The following is a 7,198-nucleotide window of genomic DNA, read 5'->3' on the forward strand; positions in this document are numbered from 1 at the left end:
CAGAAACCAGACAAAGTATACTCTTAGATCAACATGGAATTAAACTGAAAGTCAACAGGAAAATAGCTAGAAAATCTCAAAACATTTGGAGATTAAACAACATGTTTCTAAATAACAAATGTGTAAATGGCACCAAAGAGGGCCAAAGAGATGGCTCAGCCACTGAACTGCTCTAAGCAGGCCTAAAGATCTGAATTTGACCCCTAGAAAGTAAAGGGGGAGAACTGACTCCCAAAGTTGTCCCCACACACAGAGTAGGACATGCACATGCCCTGCACTTACCTCTCTCTCTCTCTCTCTCTCTCTCTCTCTCTCTCTCTCTCTCTCTCTCTCACACACACACACACACACACACACACACACACACACACACACACACGAATAAAATTTAAATTAAAAAAGAAAATTAAAAGTATTTCAAGAAAAGGAAAATAAAAATTTAACTTAACCAAACATGTAGATAGTACTCAATAGGAAATTTAAAATAGCACAGCTCTGGGAAGTAATTTGGCAATTCAAAAACAAATAACAAACAAACACAAGCAACTATGACAGGACTCAAGAACAGCTCTCTTGAGAATTGCATGACCAGATAAGTGAAGGTTTATGTCCATGGAAAACCTGAACTTGAATGGAGCTTAATTCATGATAGATACAAACTAGAATCAAGATTTATTTCAAAAGGAGGAATGATTAATGACTTGGGACAACCATTGTTGAATTAGCTGGACCACAACCTGCAAGTCATTCTAATAAATCCCATATATATCTATATGTGTGTTTATATATACTATAAATATACTGTGTGTACAAATACATATTATACTTATACACTCACACATATGTGTGTATGTGAGAGAGAGAGAGAGAAACAGAGACACAGAGAGAGAGACAGAGACAGACTCATTCTATTAGTTCTGTTACTCCAGAGAACCTTGACTAATAGACCACATCGATCAGGTGCCCCAGGAAGCTAGAAGAGTGTTTGAGCTGAAGTTAGTGTTTTGTGAGCCACCTGATATGGGTGCTGGGAACTGAACTCAGGTCTCTCCAGCCCATGATATTTTATTTGTAAATGTTTCCATGGCAAGAAACTGAATAAAGACTACAAAGATCTCCTTGTATTGCTTCTTGTATATGTAGTCAATATTCACCAGTATGTATCCTTAGTCTGTCTTTCTCTGTAAGAGGCTATCTCACTTTTTTTGCTGTTGTTATTTTTTGTTTTCAATACAACGTTTCTCTGCGTAACCCCGGCTGTCCTGGAATTCACTTTGTAGACTGGACCGGCCTCGAACTCAGAGATCTGCTTATCTCTGCCTCTTGAGTGCTGGGATTAAAGATGTGTGCCACCACACCCAGTTCCTTTCTCACCTTTAAAAGTGTGTGCCACTTAGCTGCTCAACTTACTGCTTTTCAATACACAGGGGTGAAAGACCCTTCACAGTAAATAATGGGAGGTATAGCTTAGTAGTGGTATTGTGCGTCCTTTTCTGGTTTCTGGTGTTGTTTTTAAAGACAGTCTCATAATGTAGCCTTGAACCAGCCTTGAACTCACTGTGCAAACCAGGATGGCCTTGAACGCATAGAGATCTAGCTGCATCTTCTTCCCAGGTGCTGGATTTAAAGGTGTACACCACCATACTTAACCTGTAATTTCTTATACATACTTTTGTGTGTAACTCTAACAGAGCACAGTTGCAAGTGCATTATACTGTATATCTACTGTCTAATCAAATGCAGTCTTGGTTCCAAAATCTGAGCAACATGCTTTGAAACATCAGAAAGAAGCCTAGTGTTTTGAGTAACTCTTCCTTTTTGCTATCTGCAAAAGTAAATATAGTTGTTGATCAATGGCCATAAATAATGGTTACCAAGAGGTGGGATGCTTCAGAAAAGTAGTCATTTAACAGCACAGTTGAAACTATGTGCTGTAAAAGTTCTATGTCATGTACTATAGTCATTTCAACCACGGCTGAGTATACTTTATCAATAAACTGTAAAATCCTATGTTGTGGAAATTACTTTAACTGTGTAAAGATGTGTTACATTTGTTTACACTGCATTTGTTTAAGTATGTAAAGATGTGTTGCATCTGTTTCACCTTGCCTGCCTAAGGCACCTGATTGGTCTAATAAAGAGCTGAATGGCCAATAGCCAGGCAGTGAAAGGAGAGGTGGGCTGGTGGGCAGAGAGAATAAATAGGAGGAAAAATCCAGGCTTGAGAATGAAGAAGGAGAAGAGAATGAGGGAGAAAGAGAAGGGCACACCCAGGGCCAGAGGCTAGGCAGCCAGACATGAAGACAGCAGGAAAGTAAGATATACAGAAGGAAAGAAAGGTAAAAAGCCCTGAGGCAAAATGTAAAAAGAAACAGATTAAATTAAGAGCTAAGATAAGGCCAAGCATTCATAACTAATAAGCAGTCTCCGTGTCATGATTTGGGAGCTGGTTGGTGGCCCAAAAGAAAGCCTGCTACAATCCTAAGACCATATGTAGTAAGCAAAATACATTAGAGAAATAAAGTCATCCCAGAAGGGTCCTCAGCCAATGAAACCTTGCTCTAGTTGTATAATTAATAACTTGGACTATCAGTATTTCTTGAAACAATAACTTAGATTCGTTGCTTAAAAGATCCATTTACAATGTAATAATGAGATTTTTAAAACATTTTTCATGATCTAATTGGAATATTCTTTAATTTTATAACAAATGCATCAAGTAAAAGAAACTAGGAATATTAGAGCACAGAATATTAAAAGTAGAGGGTCCTTAAGAAAATTTTGTGCAACGATTTCAACATATAGAGGAGGAAACAGAGGCACAAAAGGTGACATTATTTGCCTCAGTGTCTATCAACTGGTTTAGTTACTGTGCATTCAATGAATACATCCAGCGCCCTCTACTGTGGAGCACGGTTAGAAACTGCAAACAAAAAGCACAAAACCACCGCTTGTATTTTGTAGGAGGGAGAAAGTTAAAGAAAGTAAGTAAAAACCTACTTGAGAGTTACTAATGCTCATGAGAGATACAGAGCCAGGGCCTAAAGCTTTATCTTGGTGTACGGTATGCAGACGTAAGGCAGACACTTTCTCTGGGAAAGGAAAAAGAAATAAGCAGAGAAGATGGGAAGAAAACACAAAGTGATAAACATGTAAGCTGGCCAGGGCTCCACAAAGCAGAGAGAGATAAGCTGCACTCAGCCACAGAGCATGGTCCCAGGGAGATTAGAAAACAAACTCCCAAGTAGACACAGGAGTTTATCTGCCAGTTCCATCTGCTCTCTCACTGGGAAAGGTACACCCAGTGGCCAAAGCCTCCCACCTACTCCGAGGGACAAAGCCCATATGCCCTGTGACCAGCTGCTTCTGTTAAGTTTGGAAATGAGCCAGACTGCTACAGGTCCAGCTGAGTTAGGCCTGGGACCTGGCACTGAAAGGTGAGATGGAGACAAGCCTGACACTCACTCAGGAGAGCAGACAGACAGCTGAGCTGCTACCTCTCCAGGAGTCAATGTAAAGGTCCCCCTTCACAATTCCTGAGGAGATGGGTGTCCCCTCGGGCTGCTTTGGCCTCATCTGTCTCAGAACCTGGGCTGCTTGTTCATGCCCAGCCCTGATGAGCCTTGCCATAGGTACCATGACCAAAGAGCAAGTTGGGGAGGAAAGGGTTTATCTGGCTTACACTTCAGTAGTTCTGTTCATCATTGAAGGAAGTCAGGACAGGAACTCCAACAGGGCTGGATCTCACAGGCAGGAGCTGATGCAGAGGCCACGGAAGGGTGCTACTTACTGGCTTGCTTCTCATGACTTGATCAGTACACCTTTTTATATACCCAGGACCAGCAGCCCAGGGATGGCACCACGCACCATGGGCTGGGCCCTCCCCCATCAATCACTAAGTGAGAAAATGCCTTACAACTGAACCTCATGGAGGCCTTTCCTCAACTGAGGTTCTGCTGTGGGATGGTCTGTATGTCAAATGTGTTGCTGATTGGTCAATAAATAAATCACTGATTGGCCAGTGGCCAGGCAGGAAGTATAGGCGGGACAAGGAGGAGAATAAAGCTGGGAAGTGGAAGGCTGAGTCAGAGAGACACTGCCAGCCGCCACGATGACAAACAGCATGTGAAGATGCTGGTAAGCCACGAGCCACGTGGCAAGGTATAGATTTATAGAAATGGATTAATTTAAGCTGTAAGAACAGTTAGCAAGAAGCCTGCCACGGCCATACAGTTTGTAACCAATATAAGTCTCTGTGTTTACTTGGTTGGGTCTAAGCGACTGTGGGAATGGCAGGTGAGAGAGATTTGCCCTGACCGTGGGCCAGGCAGGAAAACTCTAGCTACAAGGTTCCTTCCTCTGATGACTCTAGCTTGTGTCAAGTTGACACACACAACCAGCCAGTCCAGGCATGATAGCAGTTTCTTCCATTATCCTGCTCTAGTATGCCGACTCTGACTTTGTGAAGATAACCCTGGGAAAAGGCCTTACCTGATTATCACAAGAGCGGTGACCTATCAATGACCCGTGCTCACCATGTGCACTAATGGAGCTGTGATAACCATGTTACTGCAGCCCTTCCTGGTTGTTTTTTTTTTTTTTTAAATCAATAAAAACAGACCCTCTGGATGCCATCTCACCACACTTGTTTTGGGGAAATAGAATACATGTCTCCCCAGGAGGTCATCCTCACGTTGGCTCAAATCAATTTAAGAGAATTTTTAAAAACACACTTGTTGCTGTGTGTGTACACACGTGTGGCTGAGCATGTGTGTGGAGCCAGAGGACAACCTGTGAGAGTCAGTGCCCTCTTTCCACTTTGTGAATGCTTCCAGTTCAGGCTTGTCAGAAAGCACCTTTACCCACTGAGCCATCCTGTCAGCCCCTCCACTCAAATTCTGGGTGCCTCCCCACTTGCCTTTTAGATTAATGCCACACAAATATTAATATCTCCTAACTGGGAACTTCCGATGCCCACCACCCATCTTGCCGGTGGTGGGGTAAGGTGAGTAAATCAGGCCCCAGGCTCTGCAGGCTGCTGCCAGAACACACAGGGATGCATTCCTATGTGTTGGAGAACTCGGCTCTCCAGCCGGGATACAGCTGTTATCATCTTAATCAAGCACAGCTTGTGATTACTGTGCAAGGCTCTCACAAGATCAGGGCAGCTGCCATTCCCTCATAGGCATGGGGTCAGGGTCACCAGACCCTCACCTAAGACTACAGCCACTTACCCCTCCTGGCCCCAGCCCCAGTTGCACATGGTATTGGGAGGTGCTAGGGCACACAAGAGATGGAAGGAGGGACTGCATCCTCCAGGAGGCTGGCACTCAGGCTACGCTGGACCTTGTAAGTGGTGCAGCTCTTCTGCGGTCACCCATGCTCCCAAGACAAAGCTCGATAAAGCCATTGGTTCACCAAGCTGGACTCGGATGGAATGGTTCCTCTGGTCTGTTGTTGGTGCCCTATGGAGTGAAGAGACCGTGCATGGCTCCTCAAGAGAAGTTTACAGAATGCCATGAGCAGACAGACAGCAAAAAGGGTGAGAGATGGACCTGAGGGCAGAGCTAGGATGAAAACGTTTCTTAAAGATGCCATTCACAAAAAAATGAGTAAGTAGTCGGTTGCTTGGCTTGAAAATGAAGGTCAAGTGATGTTTTTCTTAAAGGTCGTCTTAGCAGCTGCACATGAATCTACTGATATTCTAATTATTGTCTGTGGCCTGCAGTCCTGGCTCTGCCACAGCCAGAATATGTAGGCTTAAGTGAAGTCTCTATCATTCTATTTAACCAATAAGACTCAGGAGTCAGAGGCTGGGCTGAAAACCTGCTAGCTCAGAGAGGTTGAGTAGCAACTAGCTGATCTTCCTTTTTGGCAGAAGACACTGCAAGAGACACATCTCTCCATTAGTCCCAGAACCAAAAGGAAGTGACAAACTCAAGTCTCCACCCTTTACATCCTGTGCATTTTTTCTATCCAAATTGCTGGCTCTTCTATGGGCAATTCCGGTCAGCTAGTCACTGGCTCCGCCCCTGATTCAAGATTTAGCTTTAGTGGCAGTCTCAGGAGTACCAGCGTATGATCAAAATATCCCACAACAGTCAAGATTAGTGGTTTTAAAATCAATGCCTGCATTTTTCTCTTTATGCTTTATCAACTGCATACCTAAATGAACATAATTGGTCAAATGAATATAAAAATAAATAAATGGCTCAAGAGTTTCTTGCAGTTGGCAGAGAGCTTGCTTCTCATGTGTAAGGCCCTGGGCTTGACCTCTAGAACCACAAAAACGAAAATTAAAAACATGCCTGCATTTGAATAAAGATGGCTAATAATGAATATGCAGGGCCTATAATTCACTCTGTGGCCATCACAGTAATGGTACACATTTTTTCTCTACTGCAGAGATGAGCCTGGCAAGCAGATGGCATAGCTATTAATAGACCAGACAGCCTCCCCAGGTGCAGAAGAGGAACACGACAAGTTCTTAGAATCCAATTACCATTTTCTCCTGACCCTTTTCAACTTGTTTACACGTTACCATTTCCACCTCACTAGGAAAAGCTGTTTCCTTCTATTATACATCCACATATTGATCCCAAATGTGCAGGGCTTTTCCCCCTACAGGTATCAACTCTCCAAGAATATGGATAGCAGCTAGGCACCCCACAATTCAATGCTAACACTACCTAGAGTTAGTGTAGCCCCCTGGTTAAGGTCTAAGACCCACAAGACTACCCCCGGCTTCGGGTCCCCAGACTATGCACACTTGCATCCTATTTGGCTACAAATCAAAATTTCTATGATCTATCATGGTTACCTTTAATAGCAGTTTGTCACAGATTAGAATCCCCTTTAGAACTGTCCATCACCCTGACTGATGTGGGAAGGCCCACCCTGATTCTATGCTGCACCTTCTGCTGGCAGCCCAGGTACAAAGGGGATGTCAGCAGGAAGACCATCTTGCCTCCTGCTCGGCTGGCCTTCCTCTTGCTACCAAGCCGGTTTGTCCTGTTGCTGCTGCTGATTCTTCGCCTGCATGTCCAAGCTATCATCATGGACTGGGGACCAGTGGTTCTCGGCAAGATCAGATTACTGAGGCCCTGGACCTTGTGGACTAAGTCACTACCCATTGCTGCCCTCCACTTGGATTATTGAGGCATCTAGTTTCAAGAACTAAGTAACTACTGGGTTCACA

Source organism: Peromyscus californicus, unplaced genomic scaffold (genome assembly GCF_007827085.1).
Source record: "Peromyscus californicus insignis strain IS unplaced genomic scaffold, ASM782708v3 Scaffold_17__1_contigs__length_78620276, whole genome shotgun sequence".
NCBI classification, from domain to species: domain Eukaryota; kingdom Metazoa; phylum Chordata; class Mammalia; order Rodentia; family Cricetidae; genus Peromyscus; species Peromyscus californicus.